Here is a 23,218-nt window from a genome sequence, read left to right as displayed (position 1 = left end):
CCATCTGCTTCAACCTGGAACTCTGTCCGAGTTTTCTAGTACTCATCATTTCAGTTAAATATGTTGCAAAATCGTCCACAGGTAGGTCAAGTACTAAGTGATCGCCAGTATGGCTTCCATACGAGAAAGAGGGAACTAGGTTATAATTAATCTATTATTGTTTTTTCTGACCCACGTGCATATTTCTAACGTCATTTTCAAAAGAGATTTCGTGCTTGTTTATCACAGAGAAAAAATGTCTCTTAAATAGTCGAGAAAGTACGCGGGAAATTGGTAAGACTGTTACCATCTGCCAAACAAATCCAGTACTGTACGTGAAACGAAGACGTATGAGCCAAAGAAACTGATACACCTGCCTAATATCGTGTAGGGCTCCGGCGAGCACGCAAAAGTACTGCAACACGACATGGCATGGACTCGACTAATGTCTGAAGTAATGCTGGAGGGAACTGACACAATGAATCCTGCAGGGCTGTCCAGTCCCCTGCTGACATGCAGGGTCCTTTGATTCATGAGGTTGTCTCCATACCCATACACGTCCATCCGCTCGATACAGTTTGAGACGAGACTTATCCGACCAGGAACATGTTTCCAGTCATCAACAGTACAATGTCGGGGTTGACGGGCCCAGGCGATGCCTAAGGCTTTGTGTTGTGGTGTCATCAAGATTACACGAGTGGGCCTTCGGCTCCGAAAGTCAATATCGATTATGTGTTTTTGAATATTTAGCACGCTGACACTTGTTGATGGCCCAGCACTGAAATCTGCAGCAATTTGCTGAATGGTTGCATTTCTGTCACGTTGAACGATTCTCTTCGGTCGTCGTTGGTCCCGTTCTTGCGGGATCTTTTTCCAGCTGCAGCGATGTCGGAGATTTGATGTTTTACCAGATTCCTGATAGTCACTGTACATTAGTGAAATGGTCGTACGGGAAAATCCCCATTTCATCGATACCTCGGAGATGCTGTGTCCCATCGCTCGTGTGCCGGCTATAACACCACGTTCAAACTCACGTAAATCTTGATAACCTGCCATTGTAGCAGCAGTAACGTATCTACAATTGCCCCCGACAGTTGTCTTATAAAGGCGTTTCCGACCGCAGCGCCGTATGCCTGTTTACATATCTCTATATTTGAATTTGCATGCCTATACCAGTTTTTGGCGCTTCAGTTTAGTACCAGCGATTATATGGATACCATCGACAGAGTGGATCAGTCGCACCACAGCTTTGACCTCTAGCGTACTCGGATGCCAGACATCCTCGGCGAAGTAGGAATGGATGGCAACAATAGTGATTAGTGCAGAGTTCTCGTTTCTGCATAATGTTAATATAAAGTATTTCTTCATCCTCGCCCATGGAAGTTACCACTGATGCTATTAGATCTCACAAAAAACCTACGAATCTGATATGTTCGTTCACATAGAGAGTCTAGATACTTAAAAACATGGTGATCTATCTCTTTAGGGCTTGAGAAGACGTTCAGTTAATAGCACAAAAAGAGCAGAAATCACATAGCACGATACATTATGGTTTCAACATTCCAACAAGACTTTTATTGTTATACTGATGTACGGAGGCCGGAAAAAGAAATAGGAACACTGAGAAAAACGCATGTTTGAACATAAATGCAAAGGCTAGGCGCTGTGCAGGTTGACCACGAACTGTCCCTGTGCATTGCCCGTGGTAGTCAGAAGAGTGTTCTGTGTTGTCGTGAGAGCATTATTTCAGAGCTCTGTGAGTGGTCACGTTTTTGGCGTTCGTACATTCGATGCTTTCGTAACAAAAGCATCCGAAGTGTTAAGTGTCTCAAGAACCACGACATCGAAGATCTATACCGCAGACACTGAAAAGTTGAATAAATCATCCGTTAAGTCACAATGTGGACGAAAGTGTGTGTTTAGTGATCGTGACAGAAGGTCATCGAATATGATTGTAAAGAAGAATAAAAAAATAGTGAAATGCAGGGTGTTATTCTGGAGAATGAGTGCATCACTGATAATACCAGGAAACAAGCTGTTAATAATTAAGATTACTGTATTTTCTCGTCAAATAAACAGTATACTAAATGGGGAGAGGCAGAGGAAGAAGAAGTCAGCAGTGCTGGAAGTGACAGAGATCAAGAGCCACACTACATCCCAGAAGCTCAGTCTGTGGCAGGCACAGAAGAGACTGACTTGCAGCTGGTGAACACTGATACTTCAGATGAGTCAGAAGGTCAGTCCATGTACCCAAACCCAAAGAGTACCCAGATTCTGTCACCTATTTGGTAAGTGATTTTTCTAGTTTGGGAGAAGATCCTGTGAACTTGGAGGATGCCATATCGATGAGTGACAAAGAAGACTGGATAAAGACCACGAAAGAAGAAATTAAGTGTTTCCAGGACAATGGTGTTTGGGAACTTGTGGATCCACCAAAGGGTAATAAAACTATTGTAGGTAACATGTGAGTATTTAAGCTGAAAAGGAATGTTGATGGTAGAGCACTCCATCGTGTTGCCATAGGGTTTACACAAAAATTATTATTAATTTATCATTGTGATACTTTTTCACCTGTTGTGAGACGCAGTACTCTTAGAGCTCTCATTAGTTTAGATGTAAATCTTGATCTGAAGATCTATCATTTTGATATTAAGACTGCTTTTCTGTATGGGGACTTGGAGGAAATTATTCTCATGAAGCAACCAGATGGTTCTGTTTTAAAAGGAAGTGAAGGTAAAGTCTATAAACTAACTAAGGCTATTTACAGTTTGAAACAATCGGCCAGACAGTGGAATGAAAAGGATAAATGTACTCTTTTAGACCTAGGTTATGTAACAAATACTGATGATGATTGTATGTTCATTAAACGGTCAGGTAAAAATGTTGCAATTATTGCGTTGTATGTAGATGATTTTTATGTCTTGTGCAATAACAGTGTGATAAAAGGCAAGTTGTATCAGGGATTGTCTGAGAATTCTGAAATGATTTGTATGTCTAGTTTAGTAACAGTGTGATAAAAGACAAGTTGTATCAGGGATTGTCTGAGAATTCTGAAATGATTTGTATGTCTAGTTTAGTAACAGTGTGATAAAAGACAAGTTGTATCAGGGATTGCCTGAGGATTTTAAAATTAAAGACCTAGGAGAAGCAGAGACCTGCCTGGGTATGTGTATAACCAGAAACTGGGAGGAAGGTAGTTTAAAACTTGACCAGAAGAGTTATATTCCAGATGTGCTGAAATGCTTTGATATGGTCGATTGTGCTCCTGTTAGAACACCAACGGAAGCTGTATTAAATCTTTGGTATATATAGGGTGATAAAGTTCAAGTGCCATATCAAGAACTTATGGGTTATTTGTTGTATTTCGGCGCTAATACAAGACCTGGCGTATCTTATGTAACAAGTATTTAAATCCAGTATAATTGTAAGTTTACTAGTGTTCACTGGAAGGCAGCAAAAAGAGTGCTTCGTTATCTCAAGGGTATTATAGATTATGGCATTGTGTTTGACAAAGGAAATTTCAACGATCTGATTATAACTGGTATTGTTGATTCGAATTTTGTAGATGATTTAACTACAGGGTTATCACAATATGGAAGCTTTTTTCTTTTACAGAAAAACATAATTTCATGGGAGAGCAAGAAACTGAAGGCTGTAGCAACCTCAACTACAGAACCTGAATATGCAGTTTTGAATTCTGCAGCCAAAGAGTCACTTTTTTTGAGACGGCTAATAAGTGAATTGTTAAATAATAAACACCAAAATCGTGTAACCATATTCCATGACAACCAGAGTTCTATTAGACTGTCACAAAATCCTGTGTTTCATTCTAGATTAAAATATGTTTGAGCTAAAAGACATTTTATTAGACAATGTGTTAAAAGAAAAATAGATTGTTGTTAAGTGTTTGCAGTCAAAGGAAATGCCTGCTGGTGTATTAACTAAACAACTTGCCAGAGAGCAACACACGTATCTTGTTCATAAATTGAAATTGTCGCCAGATTAAGTGGTAGTGTTGTGCTGGTAAACTGGCTCCTTAGTTCTTTTGTTAGTAGAACGAGTATGACGAGTACACTATCTTTGCTCTTGATGTTCACTCCCTTAATTATGCTACATGTAATGTGTTGTTATCCGAATATAAGTATTATGAAGAATCTGTTACTTATCTTTTTCAATGACTAACCTTGCTCTGCTAACAGAGACACCACTGGGCCGCATTCGCATGCTTACCATTCCTGGCGCGATACCTCTTGTTCTTAACTGTCTGCTATTACATCACAACGCTTTCAAATATGTTACTCTACACCGACAAGTGGTGCTAACCTCCTCGATATGGGCGCATCTGGAGAAATCTTATGTACTTGGATGGGCGAAGACTCGGGTACCTCCATTCAGTCACGAGACGTGGGATGTAGCGGTCTACCTCTGGTCAGCTGCAGATTAAATCGTAATGGTGATGCTATCCTGGCTGGTCAAAGACAGTGCGAGGGGTATTTCAGTCTCTAATTTTATTGTAAGACTGCAAGAATGCTCTGTGGCTCCCATCCGCACAGAGATAGATCGTGAATTATACACTACGCTCGAGGTGGTAGAAATATGTAGAGCACTGTCTGGTACACTTTAATGATGTATGTGTTCGAGAATTAAAATGAATGAACATACTTAAAAATGGTACAAATGGCTCTGAGCACTATGGGACTCAACTGCTGTGGTCATTAGTCCCCTAGAACTTAGAACTACTTAAACCTAACTAACTTAACGACATCACACACATCCATGCCCGAGGGAGGATTCGAACCTGCGACCGTAGCAGTCGCACAGTTCTGGACTGCGCGCCTAGAACCGCGGCAATGAACATACTGCTCAACAATCTATCTACATTCGCTATGACACTCGCAAAGCAGAGAAAAGGCTGTTTAGCTGTGATGCTGAAACTGAGAAACATTCTGTTGCATCATTGGTCGGTGTTGAAATCACTGTAAAATTGCTAAAATTGTTTGCACTATCATCTGTGATGCTTATTATTACAGTGTCTTTTTCCATCCCATCCGTCCACTGGTACACTGTTGGTTACCACGTAATGATTGACTGACATCGCTTGTTTGAGTTGGGGAAAGAGTTTTGGTAGAGGGCAACACCTTCTGGTGATGGCTGGCACCGAAACGATGATCACGTACGTGATAGTGCCCATACTGTCTTTTATACTTCGCTTGGCGCTGACCTTACGCATCGTACGCTGTTGGCGAAGCTAAAACAACATTTTTCCATTTCCACCATATGGTCAAAACCTGGTCGTGTCACACTAACGAAGGTCAGTCTGTTTCTACATGAGTTGCAGAAGGTGGTAGACACAGCTCTCTTCGACTTCTGCTCAGTTCCTACTTAAATTGGAACGATGCAAAAGCTGCGTAAATGGTAGCAGTTGCATGAGGCATAGGAACTATCTAAAATTTTACTTTAACTGATAGGTTCGAAAAAGGTGACTCATTTCAGGATATGAGAGTGCCAGAAATATGATTCACTAGTGTCTGTAATCATTAAAGGACTTCTCCAAAGTATCCAATGGAGGTATGTGGTTGAATGGAAAGACTTGATTCAAAATCCAAGACAGCATTTCTAGCGGATAGCGCAACACTAGAGATCTGAAAAGCTAGTATACATTTCTGATGACCTCAATCAGCATACCATTTACTGTTTGTGATCCTTCTCAATCAACCATCGCCTATAACTCAGTCAATACATCACCAAACCTCTGATATGGCATCGAGACAGAATATGTTACTCTGGACTTATGGTGAACACATTGGATGGAGCTACTGCATCAAATTGTTTAAGTAAAGACTACCTGCAAACTACAGACTTAGGTCCATCCTATCGAGCAGCCCAGCACAGGCTGAGTCCTTTCCCCACCAATTCCTAGGAAGAGATGGCAGTCAAATGACTTAGGTTAGTGGAGATACCCCAGTTGACCTATTTTCCCTCCAAAATTTGAACTTCCCGCCAGAACGTCATTGCGACATTGCCATATCTACCGCCGCCATCTTGTATCCGCCATCTTGAATAAATCTGGCAACAATGGAGAGTGGGATGGTGCTCTCTTTGTCCTGTTACTGTGGAACTCAGCTCGTGCCCTGTGGCCACAGTAGATGACACACAATAAATAACACCATTATGCAAAACACCTCCACATATGTTAGCGAACGTGTGTAGCTTGCTGTTAGACGTTGCCTCAGTGAGGAATATGAACTGCCCCAGATGAAGCTGCACTGTCTGCCGGCTCTGCAAGGCTCATTTTGTCACCAGTCACGACTGCACCGCACGTACTAGAACTCTTAGTCACTGTGATGGCGACAGCGTTACAATGTCTTCGTGTTGTCAGGTCCTACCGCCTGTCTCTGCTGATCCCTCACCACAAAGATAGTACGCTATGACCGCCATCTGTCCCAACCAGTACTGACAGTTTTGGATGATCTCTTTTTCTTTTCATTTGTCTGCACAAGTTACACGTTTAATGATTATTTATGTGATTCTCTCTGGCATATGACTCAGTAACGATGGATTGGAGGAATATGGATGTTAACGAGAGGACTCTTGAGCACGTGCCAGGTGCTATTGTCTAGAGTGGATGAATAAGTTATCTCTCTCTCTCTCTCTCTCTCTCTCTCTCTCTCTCTCTCTCTCTCTGTGTGTGTGTGTGTGTGTGTGTGTGTGTGTGTGTGTGTGTGCGCGTATGTAGACAGTCTCTCTTTACTTAGTCTATTGCATCTTCTAAATATTCTGTCAATAAAAAACTTAAAAGAAACACACAGTCTTTGATTTTCCTACATCTACCACATTATCTATGTGGTCATTCAATTCAAGGTGTTCGTAATTTCAATGACAAGGTACTCAGTGGAAACGAAAGCCTGTACATTTCGTGTTTTTTTTCATGTAATCAAACTTTAATGTAATCCTTTTCGTTCTCATGTAGATGGCCTCGCTCTCTTAATCAGAGACAAGCACCACTTCTTTTTCACCACACAGATAGCTTTCTAAAAAATAATTTTCGAATTGGTTTTATCGTTATGGTGGCTATACTGGACGGTGAATGACATCGTTTATCCTTAAGGCCTTCGAATACTGTCAGCAACAAATTTGTATGTGTCTGTATAATCGAGTGAAGTAAATTTTTTGCATTATTATAGCGATGCAAGTAGAGGGTTACCATCTGCTACAACCACCAGCCGCCTCATCACCCCCACCACTGCTTGCGCTCGTAATGAGTGGACCAGAGGTTTGGCGGCAGTCCCTGGCTTCCTCACTTCTACCACCAACGTCACCGCAGCAGCTCCTGACGTCAGGTAGACAATTCTGAAACCTACATTTTCGGTCTATTCCATCACTTTTTATGACCGTAGATCGAAAACAGCTTCACAACTTTAGTTTCAGTTTCCTGATATGAAGCATTGACTACTCGCTAAACCATGGGAGTAAGCAATGTCTCCTCTTCCGGTGTAACGTTGGTGCCCAAAATATATTACACGCCACCGTATCTATGACTATAGGTCTATTAGAAGGTTCATTATGGTGCATGGTATGAAATTTACGTAGAAGCCTTGTTTGCGAACTTCGTATACTTAACGAGCACTTTCAGGACGTGTAAGATCTACCGGTTTTGATTTTCAAGTGCTTTTCATTCCTAGTGGTGGAATTCGGTACTACTACAACAATAAATGAATGAAACTTTTGCTACAAGTTGCTACCTCAACCACACATTTTCTAAGGAGCTCCCTAATGCTTTTTTCTATTTTATGGCGTTCCTATCAAATGAAATTTAAAGTACTTTGTAGCATGACCGCAGCTTAACCACGTGTCTCAGACGTCTCAATAAAATTCTGTATGTAACAAAATTTGCTGAAGTTGTAAATTCCTTTTAGAATCTCCCTAAACAGGTCCATGATGTGATATAGTAGCGTATGGATTTCCATGTTCCATATCTTTTTTAAAAAGGTACAGATGTACTGAGTTTTATATCCTTAGTTCTTAGGTATTTGTTTGAAATGACAGCATTTAAATTTTGTAGTATGAGTAGTATAGCTTTCCCTTTCATTATCAATTTAAAGAGGATATATAGTCTTAACGTCTTCCACCACTTTTCAGTGCTAGTCGCGCACTTGCCAAGTGTGACATGTGGACACGAAAACCTCATGTTTCAGTGTTGTGATACGATATCTGCCTCTTGTGTCGAATTTTAATTCATGCTTTGAAGTTTAACCCTGCGGCAGGCGCGCAGAAAATAGTTACGTCGGTGGGCGCGTCCGGCATTCAGTGCAGCCTAGTTTGAATACCATTTAACAGACCAGTTTATCAGGTTTCTAGTTGAATTAATAGATGAGCTTATGAACAACAAATAATATCCTTCGTAATGTCATCATTTAATATGGCCTGCCCACAAATACACAAGATGACGTATATTAAAAAAATGTGCATGGGGAAAATGAAATTATTGCCGTATATCTGACAGGCAAGTTTCCAGGAAGTCTCTTCACCGTTACTTTGGTTGCGTTGCAGTCCGAATGTACAGCAGACTTACCTGTACTGCTGTCTGTTTCACCAGTTTCACGTGCTGATGACCGGAGTAACACAGCCTTGTTTCTTTTGGTTGGCACGAAACAAGACCGAAGCCATCTTGAAATCCAAAAAGATAGTTTCCAGTTTCTCGCAACCAGTTTTGCAAAACATCCGGAATATACTTCTTGTTCTTTTTCAGTGTCCCTCTGAAGGTTAGTCCATTTTCTGGAAGATGCAGTGCTAATGGATAACTATAGTAATAGTTGTCTGTAGTTATATTCCTGTGAGTGGCCATGGTGGGTTGAACTAATCTCTACACAATATCCACAGATTGTTTTGATGCAAGCTTTGGTCCGGGTTTCTGCCCAACCCCCCCACCCCCTCAGTACACTTGAAAATTACAAGTGTAAAATGTCTTTCTCTCTCACAATGCGTAAAACTACAACCGTACTTCTTAGGCTTATTAGACATGTACTCCACAAAATCACAACGAACGCGAAATGGAACGAGCATTTCGTCTATCGTTGTAAACTACCCTGGGCTGTAGACATTTTTTGCAGGTGTTCAGAAATGCTGCATGGGGGTCTCGGTTGGCAGCAAGTTGATCAATTCAAAAATGGTTCAAATGGCTCTGAACACTATGGGACTTAACATCTGAGGTCATCAGTCCCCTGTAACTTAGAACTACTGAAACCTAACTAACTTAAGGACATCCCACACACCCATGCCCGAGGCAGGATTCGAACCTGCGACCACAGGAGTCGCGCACCCCCACAACGGTTGGCAGGTGTTCAATTCCAAGCCGTTCTTTTCTCATTGAATTATCGTCAAACCTCAGTGACCAGGAAAAGAACAGAATTCACTTTAACATAAATGCTGACCTCGGAGTAATTATTCTTGTTACATAAGAGCCGACTGCTCTAACACATTTTTGCGTCCTCTTTTCTGTACAGCAGTTGCAAACAGTGCTCCTAAAAGTGGCACTGTTTCAGAAGCAGAACTATTTTTGCAATATCCTGTGCCTAATTCACAGATGATATCTTGTTACTTACGTCTCTGTTACTGTTTGCAACAACAGAATCAATTATCTCAGAATCAAAAAATTTGAGAAAACTTCCAATCTAGTATTACCTTCCGGGCAAAGTTTTGTTTTCCTTCACACTGACGGAATAAAAATTGCAACACCAAAAAAATCATTGATATTGAGTACTTAAAGTTTGGGAATACATTTGTCTAGGTAACATATGTAAGTGATTAACATTTCAAGACCACAGGGTAAAGTAAGTATGAGATAAGACATTGCGAATGTGAAATGTTGGTTCATTAACAACCACCGTAACCTCCAGGATGTTGAATACAAGCATGCAAACGTGCATGCATTCCGTTGTGTAGGTGCCGGATGTCAGTTGGTGGCATGGAGTACCATGACTGTGGCACTTGGTCCATCAGTACAGGAACGGTTAATGCCGTTTGTCGATGACGCTGGAGACAGATCTGGTGATTGTGAAGGCCAAGGAAACACGTTGACAATGTAGAGTATGCTGCGTTACAACAGCGGTATGTGGACGAGCGTAATCCTGTTGGAAAACACCTCCTGTAATTCTGTTAACGGATGGCAACACAACAGGTCGAATCACCAGCCTGACGGACAAATTTTCAGTCAGGGTGCATGGGATAGCCACGAGAGTGCTCCTGCTGTCATACGAAATCGCACCCCAGACCATATCTCCTGGTGTAGGTTCAAATGCTTCAAGTGCTTCTGAGCACTATGGGACTTAACGTCTGAGGTCATGAGTCCCCTAGACTTAGAGCTACGTAAACGTAACTAATCTAAGGACATCACACAACCATGCCCGAGGCAGGATTCGAACCTGCGAGCGTAGCAGAAACGCGGTTTCGGACTGAAGCGCCTAGAACAGCTCGACCCCAACGACCGGCCCTAGTGTAGGTTCCAGTGTGTCTAGAACACACACAGGTTGGTTGCGGGCCCTCAACTCGCCTCCTCCTAAACTACACACGACCATCATTGGCGCCGAGGCAGAACCAGCTGTCATCATAAAACACAATAGACCTCCACTCTCCCTCCAGTGAGCTCTCGCTTGACGCCAACACGTTAGAAAATAGTGTCTCCCGCCAAGTATGGGTGCCTGCTGAGAGATTTCGTCTGATTATATCCCACCACACGTAACGTAACTGTCATGCAATTTCTTCCTCGTGACAATACTCGGCCTCACCATAAAGCAGCAAAGAGGACACTCCTGCAGCGTGTTGACAACCCACCGTACAGCTCGGTCTTGGCTACCTCTTGTTTTTATCTCTGCTCAAATGAACCGCTGGCTATGAAGACAACATTTTGACACAGGCTCCAGTCCATCGTAGAAAATTGCCAGAAAGCACAAGAGGCTGCCATCTACACTACTGGCCATTAAAATTGCTACACCGATAAGAAATGCAGATGATAAACGGGTATTCATTGAACAAATATATTATAGAAGAACTGACATGTGATTACATTTTCGCGCAATTTGGCTGCATACATTCTGAGAAATCAGCACCCAGAACAACCACCTCTGGCCGTAATAACGGCCTTGATAGGCCTGGGCATTGAGTCAAACAGGGCTTGGATGGCGTGTACAGGTACAGCTGCCCATGCAACTTCAACACAATACCACAGTTCATCAAGAGTAGTGACTGGCGTATTGTGACGAGCCAGTTGCTCGGCCACCATTGACCAGACGTTTTCAATTGGTGATAGATCTGGAGGATGTGCTGGCCAGGGCGGCATTCGAACATTTTCTGTATCCAGGAAGGCCCGTACAGGACCTGCAACATGCGGTCGTGCATTATCCTGCTCAAATGTAGTGTTTCGCAGGGATCGAATGAAGGGTAGAGCCACGGGTCGTAACACATCTGAAATGTATCGTCCACTGTTCAAAGTACCGTCAATGCGAACAAGAGGTGACCGAGCCGTGTAATCAATGGCACTCCATACCATCACGACAGGTGATACTCCAGGATGGCGATGACGAATACAGGCTTCCAATGTGTATTCACCGCGATGTCGCCAAATACGGTTGCGACCATTATGATGCTATAAACAGAACCTGGATTCATCCGAAAAAATGACGTTTTGCCATTCGTGCACCCACGTTCGTCGTTGAGTACACCATCGCAGGCGCTCCTATGTGGGACGCTGCGTCAAGGGTAACCGCAGCCATGGCCTCCGAGCTGATAGTCCATGCTGCTGCAAACGTCGTCGAACTGTTCGTGCACATGGTTGTTGTGTTGCAAACGTCCCCATCTGTTGACTCAGGGATCGAAACGCGGGTGCACGATCCGTTACAGCAATGAGGGAAAGATGCCTGTCATCTCGACTGCTCGTGATACGAGGCCGTTGGGATCCATCACGGCGTTCCGTATTACCGTCCTGAGCCCACCGATTCCATATTCTGCTAAGAGTCATTGGACCTCAACCAACGCGAGCAGCAATGTCGCGATACGATAAACGCAATCGCAATAGGGTACAATCGGACCTTTATCAAAGTCGGAAACGTGATGGTACGCATTTCTCCTCCTTACATGAGGCATCACAACAACGTTTTACCAGGCAACGCCGGTCAACTGCTGTTTGTGTATGAGAAATCGGTTGGAAACTTTCCTCATGTCAGCGCGTTGTAGATATCGCCACCGGCGCCAACCTTGTGTGAACGCTCTGAAAAGCTAATCATTTGCATATCACAGCATCTTATTCCTGCCCGTTAAATTCCGCGTCTGTAGCACGTCATCTTAGTGGTGTAGCAATTTTAATGGCCAATAGTGTATGACGAGGGTATCGGAAAGTCGGTACATGCCTAAGTCAGAGGGACGACTAAGTAGTTGAAAGGTGCAGCTAACTGTTGCATGTGAAACAGTTTTGATTTTTAATGTGGTTTCCATTTCGTGACTGATCGTTTCTTATTTTCCGAATAGCGCTCATACATACAGAATTTGACTGAGAATGCTTCTACAGGTAGTAGAGTTTCCATCCTCTATTAATGTAAAGTTTTTTTAAAATATCACACTGAGGTGACAAAAGTTGTGGGATACCAACATGTACTGTATGTACACGGATGTTGGCAGTATGGCGTACACAAGGTATAAAAGGGCATTGTATTGGTTGAGTTGTCGTTTGTACTTAGGAGATTCATGTGGAAAGGTTTCCGTCTTGATTATGACCACGCGACGGCAGTTAATAGACTTTGAACACTGAATGGTAGTTGAAGCTGGACACATGGCACACTCTATTTCGGGAATCGTTAGGAAATTAAATATTCCACGGCACTCAGTGTCCAGAGTGTGCCGAGAATACAAGATTTCATTCATTATCTCTCAGCACGGACAACGCAGTGACAGATTGCCTTCACTTAACAGCCGAGAGCAGCTTCGTTTGCGTAGAATTGTCCGTGCTGAAAGAGAAGCAACACTGCGCGAAATAAACTCTGAAATCTATGTGGGATGTACGACGAACGTATCCGTTGGAACAGTGTGGTGAAATTTGGCGTTAATGGACTGTGGCAGCAGACGACCGACGCGAGTGCCCTTGCTAACAGCACGACATCGCCTGCACCGCCCCTCCTGCACTCGTGACCATATCGATTGGCCAACTGGAAAACCGCGACCTGGTGAGATGAGTCCCAGTATCAGTCGGTAAGAGCTCATGTTAGCATTAAGGTGGAGCACACGGGCTGAATCAAAGAAATAGAAACACAACATTTCCAGAACACAAGAGAACTTACAAGCTACAAACTTACAAACAGACACAACGACAACACCACACAAAGTGAACCAGATGGTACACCATGACTTACACACATAAACTAACACACGGAGTTGCAAACATCCTAAGGAGTCAGGGATTCTAAATAACATATAAGACTGGGCAAACCTGCCAATCAGACCTAAGCCAGCCAGCGACCAAGAGGGACAAATTCCTACAGTCAGGAATATATAAACTTGAATGTCAAAGTTGTGATGCAGTATACATAGGCATGGCTTGCAGGAATTTTAAAACACGATACCAAGAACGTATCAGGAGTTGGAAGTACGAAACAAACCATTCCACATTTGCAGAAAAACGCCATAACCACCATCCTACAAACATGGAACAAAAAATGCAAATAATGAGAATAAGCAACCATGACAAACATCTTATTCAAATGTAAGAAAACTTCCACATTCAGAAGCCACCGCTGAAAACAAACATGTGATAAATGAACAAACACGCATCAGCACAGGCTCCCTACTACACTTAATAAAAGAAATGATAAGATAAAAAGCGTCCCTCACAAAACCAGAAAATAAATGTCTCACCCCTCTTCACCTTCTGGACACACACACACACACACACACACACACACACACACACACACACAGCCCACAAAAAATGCATACACAAACAGATACTCAATAAACACACTCGAAAGTTGGCAATAACATTCGATCTTTGGCAATAACATCTGATAGTCCGCAGCACAAACCAAAACATTCCATAAAAAAAAGAATGGTTCAAATGGCTCTAAGCACTATAGCATTTAACATCTGAGGTCATCCGTCCCCTATACTTAGAACTACTTAAACTTAACTAACCTAAGGACATCACACATATCCATTCCCGATGCAGGATTCGAATCTGCGACCGTAGCAGCAGCGTGGTTCCGCGCTGAAGCATTCCATCAAAACAAGTGTTCAGTTCAAAGTGCTGTGAAATGTCGGAAAAAACCGGAAATTTGCATTTCTAAGAAGAGGAACACCACAAAAAATGAAACAGGAGCGTAATATGTAGAAAATTGTCCACCTGACCTGTAAGTAGAGTTCAAAGTATTGCTACATAATAGTAAAAACCATCCACCAGACCTGTTTATGACTTACAGTTACATTGACCAAAATAGCAAAAATATGTACGTATTCCAGGCCACTAAAGATGCCTTGCAGAAAATAAAGGCGAAACGCGTTTGGCACAAAAATTGTTTCATTCAGTTGTAGCCAGACGGTCCATAAAGTAAAAATTATCAATATACCGTAATATTACACGCAACTGAGGAAGACAGGGCTTCAAAACTTTAAGGTGTGGGCTGTGTTTACATGGATCTGACTGACTCTTCTGGTCCAACTGAACCGATCATTGACTAAAAATGGCTATGATCGGCTATGTGGAGCCCATTTGCAGCCAAGAATTGACTTCATGTTGTCAGATAACGTTGGAATTTTTATGGCTGACATTGCGCCATTTCACCACGCTACAGTTGTTCTCGAATGGTTTGAAAAACAATCTAGACAATTCGAGTGAATGATATGGCCAGCCAGATCGTCCAACATGAGTCAAATCGAACATTTATGGGACATAATCGAGAGGTCAGTTTATGTACAAAATACTGCAGCGATAACACTATTGCAGTTATGGACTGCTACAGAGGCAACATCGTCCAGTAGTTCTGCGAGGCACGCCGAGTTGCTGGACTTCACTGGGAAGGAGGACGTCCGGCAGGATACTAGGAGATATCCCATGACTTTTGTCATCTCAATGTAGATAACATGGTTTTATATAGCAGTGTCTCGATTTCCTACATCCATGACTTCAAAAAACCACAGATACACTGGTTCCATTCCATTTTTCTTAAGACCTACAAAAATAACATTGAATACTCTTGGCAATCTTACATGTGTGTGTGTGTGCATAATCTAGTGAAGTATTTTTTATCTGCATCATTTTAGTAAGGATACGTGATGGTCAACAACCTCTTCCTTCAACACCTGAGGGGATTTCATTGTGGAAGTACCGTGACCTGCTATGTTGGACGTACCCCAATAACACGGAATCTGGTACATCCCACTGCAGCCGACGACAGTAAATATAGGCAATGAAGATAATGATAATGGTGATATTGATACGGTAGTCTCATTAGCGAGACAATAACAATCTCAGACGATGATAATGATGGTAGTCACAGAGCAAAAAATAAATAACCTTAAATGTAAAATGAACTGTCTTAAATTTTTTGTGCATTCCACCACTGTCCAATAGTATGCAGAGTATGCATTAATAATTCTTGAGTAACAACACTTTAGGGTATGTTGCATAGACTTTTACACAGTATTTTTTTCTTAAAAAATAGTGGAGTTCTAGGCACACTCTAAAGAATATTTTATATACCATCTTCTATTGATGTGTATGTTTTTCTGTATTATGGCAGAGGGCACTCTAGCTGATCTCCAAATGACCTTTTGGGATCATACTACAGTTGAACTTTCAACTACCACACTCAAGCAAATGTGCTGGTCATATCTTGATCTCCGAGGCCATTCCAAGAAATCAAGACATACTTCTAGGTGTCACTATTAAGGGGGAGAGGGGCGAAGGACTCTCCCATCTACTCACCCCCCTTACGCTCCAGCAATTTGCTTAAAGCACCCACAACCCCGAGGGTCCCCACTCTGCAGTCAATGGTATGAGTGTTATCAGCAAGAAGCGCAGCGCTGCATTCCCGCTTTCATGGGACCCGTCATCAGCAATGGCGGGGCTCCCAACTGCTTTAGAGCAATTTGTTCAGTTCTCGAGTATTTGTTGTAACAACAAATTAATTTAAGGTATGATGGTACGGTGTCACACATGCATCATGTCCGTATAATGTAGATCACACCCCTACACACACACACCCACACACACACACACACACACACACACACACACACACACACACACAGAGAGAGAGAGAGAGAGAGAGAGAGAGAGAGAGAGAGAGAGAGAGAGAGAGAGACTAGCATAACGTCCATAATCACTCTGTGCTTGGGTGTTTTTTATATCAAAGTATTGTTGTTCAAAACGATAGTGCGATGTAAAAGACCATTGTAACGCCCATAACCAATGCAGCGCACGAAAGTACCTATAGTGTACACGGAAGTGACAGACGGCATTGGATACCTCCCAACATCGTGTCTGACCTCCTTTTTGCCCCTTGTAGTGTAGCAACTCGATGTGACGTGGACTCAGAAAATCGTTCGAAGTCCCCTGCAGAAATATTGAGCCATACTGCCTCTACTGCCTGCCACAATTGCCAAAGTGCTGGCAGAGCAAAATTTTGTGCACAAACTGACCTCTCGATTATATCCCATAAATGTCGGATGGGATTCATGTCGGACCATCTCAGTGACCAAAACATTCTCTCAAACTGTCCAGAATGTTCTTCAAACCAATAGCGAACAACTGTGGCCCAGTAACAAAGCGCATTGTCTTCCATAAAAATTCCATCTCGTTTGGGAACATGAAATTCATGGATGGCTGCAGGTGGTGTCCAAGTAGCCTAACATAACCATTTCCAGTCAGTGACTGGTTCAGCTGGACCAGAGGACCCAGTTAGATCCATGTAAACACAACGCACATCATTATGGAGCCAACGTCAGCTTGCTCACTGTGCTATTGACAACTTGGGTCCATGGGTTCGTGCGGTATGCGCCGCACTCAATACACAACACTAACTCTTACCGAGTTAAATCGGACATCATCTGCCCATATCTCGATTTTTCAGTCGTCTGGGCTCCAACCGATATGGTCAGGAGCACAGGAGAGGCGTCACAGGCGATGTCATGCTGTGAGTAAAGGCACTCACGTCGGTCACCTACCGCCATAGCGCATTAATGCCAAATTCCACCGCTCTGTCCTAACGGACATGTTCGTCGTACGTCCCACATAGATTTCAGACGTTATTTCACTCACTTCTCTCTTAGCATTCACAACTTTACGAAAACGCCGCTGATTTCGACCGTCACGCGATGGCAGTCGGCCACTGCGTTGTCCGTGGTGAGAGGTAATGCCTGAAATGTATTCTCGGCACTCTTGACACTGTGGATCGCGGAATATTGAAATCCCCAACAATTTCTAAAATGGAATGTCCCATGCGGGTAGCTCCAACTACCAATACCGCGTTCAAGTTGTGTTAATTCTCGTCGTGCGGCCGCAATAACGTCGGAATGCTTTTCACATGAATCACCTGATGATATCTCCGCCAACGCACTAGACTTTTATACCTTGTTCATGTGATACCACCGCAATCTGTATTTATGTATATCGCTACCACATGATCTTTGTCACCCTAGTCCGCAGCTCGTGGTCTTGCGGTAGCATTCTCACTTCCCGCGCACGGGGCCCCTGGTTGGATTCCCAGCTGGATCGGGGATTTTTCTCTGCCTCATGATGACAGGGTGTTGTGTGTCTTTCATCATCATTGACTCGCAAGTCGCCGAAGTGGCGTTAAAGGACTTGCAGTCCGGCGGGCGAACTTCCCCGCATGGGGCCTCCCGGCCAACAATGCAATACGATCATTTCATTTTGTCACCTTGGTGTGCATCAAGTGTATTCGAGGCCTCTACTCTCTAGTGAATTAGATATTTTGTCAGTATCAAAAAATTACGTCAAAGTACAGTATCTGAAGAAAATTTTAGTCGAATGGTACAAACATCTTGAAATTGGTAGAAAGTCAAAATCAAATGGCGCTGAGTACTATGGGACTTAACATCTGAGGTCCTCAGTCCCCTGGAACTTAGAACTACTTAAACCTAACTAACCTAAGGACATCACACACATCCCTGCCCGAGGCAGGATTCGAACCTGCGCTGTAGCGGTCGCGCGGTTCCAAACTAAAGCGCCTAGAACCGCTCTTCAACAACGGCCGGCCGGTAAGAAGTCAACTCCCGAAAAAAAACTCATGATGGAGTATATAGATACGAAAATGACGAATGGATACGATACACTTCATATTGCTATTGATGTTCCTATAATTAGACTTGAGGTTTCAGTAGTTGATATCCAAGGTGAGCCAATGCTTGAATTAAAGTTCGTGGATGCGCACATACACCTATAACATTCAAGTGTTCTGAATATGTACAATCTGTATTGTGCACTAGCGTATTGGAAGCGTACTTTGAATCTCTTGAGTACTTGCACAACAACAGGCTAACTACGGACTAAGTTGAGCAATGCCCGTGTCCCCCTTGTGTCAAAGAGTGTAAGCCTCAAGCTCATCACCTCCAATGAGGTTGAGATTACGAACGGTATTCCAATGTATGCGCTCGCATCTATTGGACTCGATGTAATGTAGGCTGAATTTAAGACTGACAAAACGGTTTTTTTGCGAAATGCTGTACAGCAACGGGATGGCTGTAAGTAAATCATTGTTGTTTGTCTTGAAGGATACACAGTTATATGAGTTGCATTTATGCTATATTCTGAGTTATAACGTGTCTATATGACTTGCCAGAGTGACAAAAGCAGTGATTCACCTTTTGATTTTACTGTTTTGGTGTAAATATTTACACATTTACTACCCTTGTAATACTGAATGATTTCCACATTACTAGATGACAGGTACTAGCTAGTGGGTTACAGAAGTTGTGTTTATGTTGCTGATGCCATAGAATTTTAACTCCGTTCTTTTCTTATTTTGAAACTGAGTAACACAGTAGTGACACAAGTTCCACCGAACGGTTTTATTTCATGACAACTGAAAGACTTTCTTACGCTGTGCAATTTGAATTTCGGTTATGTTTCACAGTGGACAGTTCGTACTGAGTTTAAAGAGATAAATGAAGATATGAGTAAAAACATATCTGTTACACTGTCATATAGTAACTCCCACAAATACCGCAAAATTTCTGGTAAAGTTTCACTATAGGGGACTACCATCTTTAGAAAAACACGACAAGCAAGTGAAGTTATTGATGTTAGTTCTTTAGTTACTTGTGCAGAAGTTAATACTAGAAGTGTATTTATGCAGTGAACGAAACTGTAAGATCATTAAGACAGGAGGTGGAAGTCAGGGCCATTAACTATTTGCTACAGTTTTGCGATATTTGTAAAAGCAACAGTTGGAAGCAATAATTCATATAACAGCCTTCTGAAAACAACAAAAAATTTACACTGGCATTAGCAATGTCTACCATTATACAAGACACAACATGTATCAAAGAAACATGTTACCATTCGTGCTGCGCTTCTATTCATGCGTTCAATACCCCTTGTTAGTCCTATTTCTTACGGACCCCACACACTTGAGCAAGATTCTAGCATAGCTCGCACAGATTTTTTGTATGCAGTTTCTTTTGTAGATTCTTTGCGCTTCCCTACTATTCTATCAATGAACCAAAGCCTGCCTCTTGCTTTACGTATGTCGGAGCCGATGTGATAGTTCCATTTCATGTCCCTTCAAAGTGTCATAGCCAGAAATTTGTATAAATGACTGATTTCTGTTGTGGCTTGTTGACTCGGTACTCACAGGATAGCACGTTTTTTCGTTTTGTTAAATGCACAATTTTATGAACTTTTAAATTAAGTTGCCCGCTTCGCACCACTTCTAATTCTTAGCAATATCTGAATGAATATTTTTGCAGTTTCTTTCAGACGGTACTTCACTGTAGATAACTGCATCACTCGCTAAAATTTGCAAGTTGCTCTGTACTTACAGAATACTGACGTTTTCTCGAGCAGTTGATTAGCGCTGAAAAAAAGGTGGCTTTGACAGACGAAAATCTTCCTCGAACACAGGGATACTTAAGAAGGTAAACGTTTCGCAGAATATATCGAAGTTAATTATACGCTCCGCATGGAGACCGTCTGTAGAACGGTTTCTCACACTCAGGTGTACAGAACTGTAGCGCCCTTGGTGAAGCAGTAGCCCTGCACGCATTGAGTATCAAAGCCGGCGCGGTGCACATGCATGCAGGTGCGAGAACCAGCTCAGCCGCGCCACTTGCTGTTAGACGCCGCCCCAGCGAGTAAGATGAAACACGCTAACGAAGAGAACACAGTAAGGGCCATAGCCCTATTTCCCAGAATCTTTGATCAGTGGAAGGGACAAAATAAGCGAACACATGTTTCGGCTTATCCGTAGATACTCGACCGTTTCTGAGAAATGGACCTTCAAAGTTTCCGACGTAATTTAGATGTCCATTAGCGGTCGATAAGCTCAACCCAGTTGGTGGCACAGTGGCTAATGTCACAGCCATTCAATTTTTGCGTCTCGTGTTCGAAATCCGATTATTGTTTTATTTTATTTAATATTATTATATTTTCATTTATCTGCCAGGGAGGGGAACGAAGGGAGTATGCACTCCGTGTGCATAAAGGGGGAAGTCATTCCGGGTATGGAAAGGGTGCTTCCGGATGCCATGAAGAGTGCAGGGTGCAGTCAACTGCAGGTGGTGGCCCATGTCGGTACCAATGACGTGTGTCGCTTTGGATCGGAGGAGATTGTCTCTGGTTTTGGGCGGCTAAACTGCCAGCCTTGCTAGCGAGATGAAGGAGGAGCCCACCATCTCCAGCATCGTCGACAGAACGGTCTGTGGTCCTTTGGCGCAGAGCCGAGTTGAGGGTTTCAATCAGAGGCACAGGCGGTTCTGTGACCGTGTAGGCTGCAGATTCTTTGACTTGCGCCATCGGGTGGTGGCTTTCCGTGTTCCGCTTAATAGGTCAGCAGTCCTCTACACACATTAAGTGGCTATACGCGTAGCGGGGGCTATGTGGAGGGGCCTGGGTGGTTTTTTTAGGTTAGAGACTCTCAGAAAACCACAGAAAGGGAGTCCGTCTAAACTGAGGCAGGTAAAACACAGTAAGAAAAATGTAGAAACGATTGGTATTGTAGTTGTAAGTTGTCGTAGCTGTGTTGGGAACGAACCAGAGCACCAAGTCCTATTAGAAAGCACTGAAACTCAAATAGTTATAGGTACGGAAAGCTGGATAAAGCCGGATATCCGGGGTGGCCGAACGGTTCTAGGCGCTACAGTCTGGAACCGAGCGACCGCTACGGTCGCAGGTTCGAATCCTGCCTCAAGCATGGATGTGTGTGATGTCCTTAGGTTAGTTAGGTTTAAGTAGTTCTAAGTTCTAGGGGACTGATGACCACAGCAGTGAAGTCCCATAGTGCTCAGAGCCATTTTAATCATTTTTTGAAAGCCGGAAATAAGTTCAGCCGAAATTTTTTCAAACGTCCTAACAGTGTTCAGAAAGGATGGATTAAATACAGATTGTGGTGGAGTGTTTATTGCTGACAGAAGTAGTTTACCTTGCAGTGAAAGTGGAGTAGGTAGTTCTTGCGAAATAGTATGGATAGAGGATATACTTGATATTCGGACTTAACTATTAATTGGATCGTTTTACCGACCCCCCACGCAAAAGATATTGTTGCTCAACAGTTTAAAGGAAACTGAGTCTCCTTTCAAATAGGAACACCACTCATACAATTGTAGTCGGTATTGACTTAAATCTTCCCTCGATATGCTGCAAAAGTTATACTTTTTAAGCCAGCTACAGGTATAAAACGTAATCCGAAATTGTACTGAATTCTCAGAAAATTATTTTGAACAATTAGTTCATGAGGCCACTCGAAGCGTAAATGGTTGCGAAAGCGTACTTGACCTCTTAGCAGCAAACAATCCTGGACTAATAGAGAGTATCATGTCGAATACAGGGATTAGCAAAAAAAATGGTTCAAATGGCTCTGAGCACTATGGGACCCAACTGCTGTGGTCATTAGTCCCCTATAACTTAGAACTACTTAACCTAACTAACTTAAGGACAACACACACATCCATGCCCGAGGCAGGATTCGAACCTGCGACCGTAGGAGTCGCACGGTTCCGGACTGCGCGCCTAGAACAGGGATTAGCAACCAGAAGACAGTTGCTGGTAAGCTGAATACCGTAACACCCACAACCACCAAAAAGAAACGCAAAATACACCTCCTTAAAAAAGCTGATAAAAATGCTCTTAACGCCTTTTTAAGAGACAGTCTCCACTCCTTCCGATCTGGTCACGTAAGCGTAGAAAAAATTTGGAATGATTTCAAAGAGACAGTATCGACGGCAATTGAGAAATATACACCACATAAATTAATAAGTGATGCTACTGATCCCCCTGGTACACAAAACGGGTCAGATCGCAGTTGCAGAAGCAACGAAAAGAGCATGCCAAATTTAAAAGAACGCAAAATCTCAAAGATTGACAAAGTTTTGCGTCCTTCAATGCGAGATGCTTTTAATAATTTCCTCAACGAAACTCTGTCTCGGAATCTGGTAGAAATCTCAAAGAGATTCTGATCATACACAAAGCACAACAGTGACAAGAAACAATAAATGCCGGCACTGCGCGATAACAACACTGAAGTCACTGACGGCAGTGCCTCTAAAGCAGAGTTATTAAACACGGTTTTCTGAAACCCCTTCACCAAAGAAGACGAAGTAAATATTTCTGAATTCCAATCAAGAACAATTGCTAAGATCAGAAACATAGAAGTAAATATCCTTGGTGTGGCAAAGCATCTTAAATCACTTAATAAAGGCAAGGCCTGCGGTCCAGATTGAATACCAGTCAGGTTCCTTTCAGAGTATGCTGATAAAATAGCTCAATATTTAGCAATTATATACAACCGCTCGATCACAGAAAGTTTCGTACTTAAAGACTGGAAAACCGCTCAAGTCACACCTACACCCAGAAACGGAAATAGGAGTAATGCGCTGAATTACAGGTCCGTATCACTAACGTCGATTTGTAGTAGTGTTTTGCAACATGTACTGTGTTCGAATATTATGAATTACCTCGAAGAAAACGATTTATTGACACATAGTCAGCAAGTATTCGGAAAACATCGATCTTGTGAGACACAAC

This window comes from Schistocerca gregaria, chromosome X (genome assembly GCF_023897955.1).
Source record: "Schistocerca gregaria isolate iqSchGreg1 chromosome X, iqSchGreg1.2, whole genome shotgun sequence".
In the NCBI taxonomy this organism is placed as follows: domain Eukaryota; kingdom Metazoa; phylum Arthropoda; class Insecta; order Orthoptera; family Acrididae; genus Schistocerca; species Schistocerca gregaria.
The sequence above is the reverse complement of the archived record's forward strand: the minus strand, read 5'-3'. Positions refer to the sequence as shown.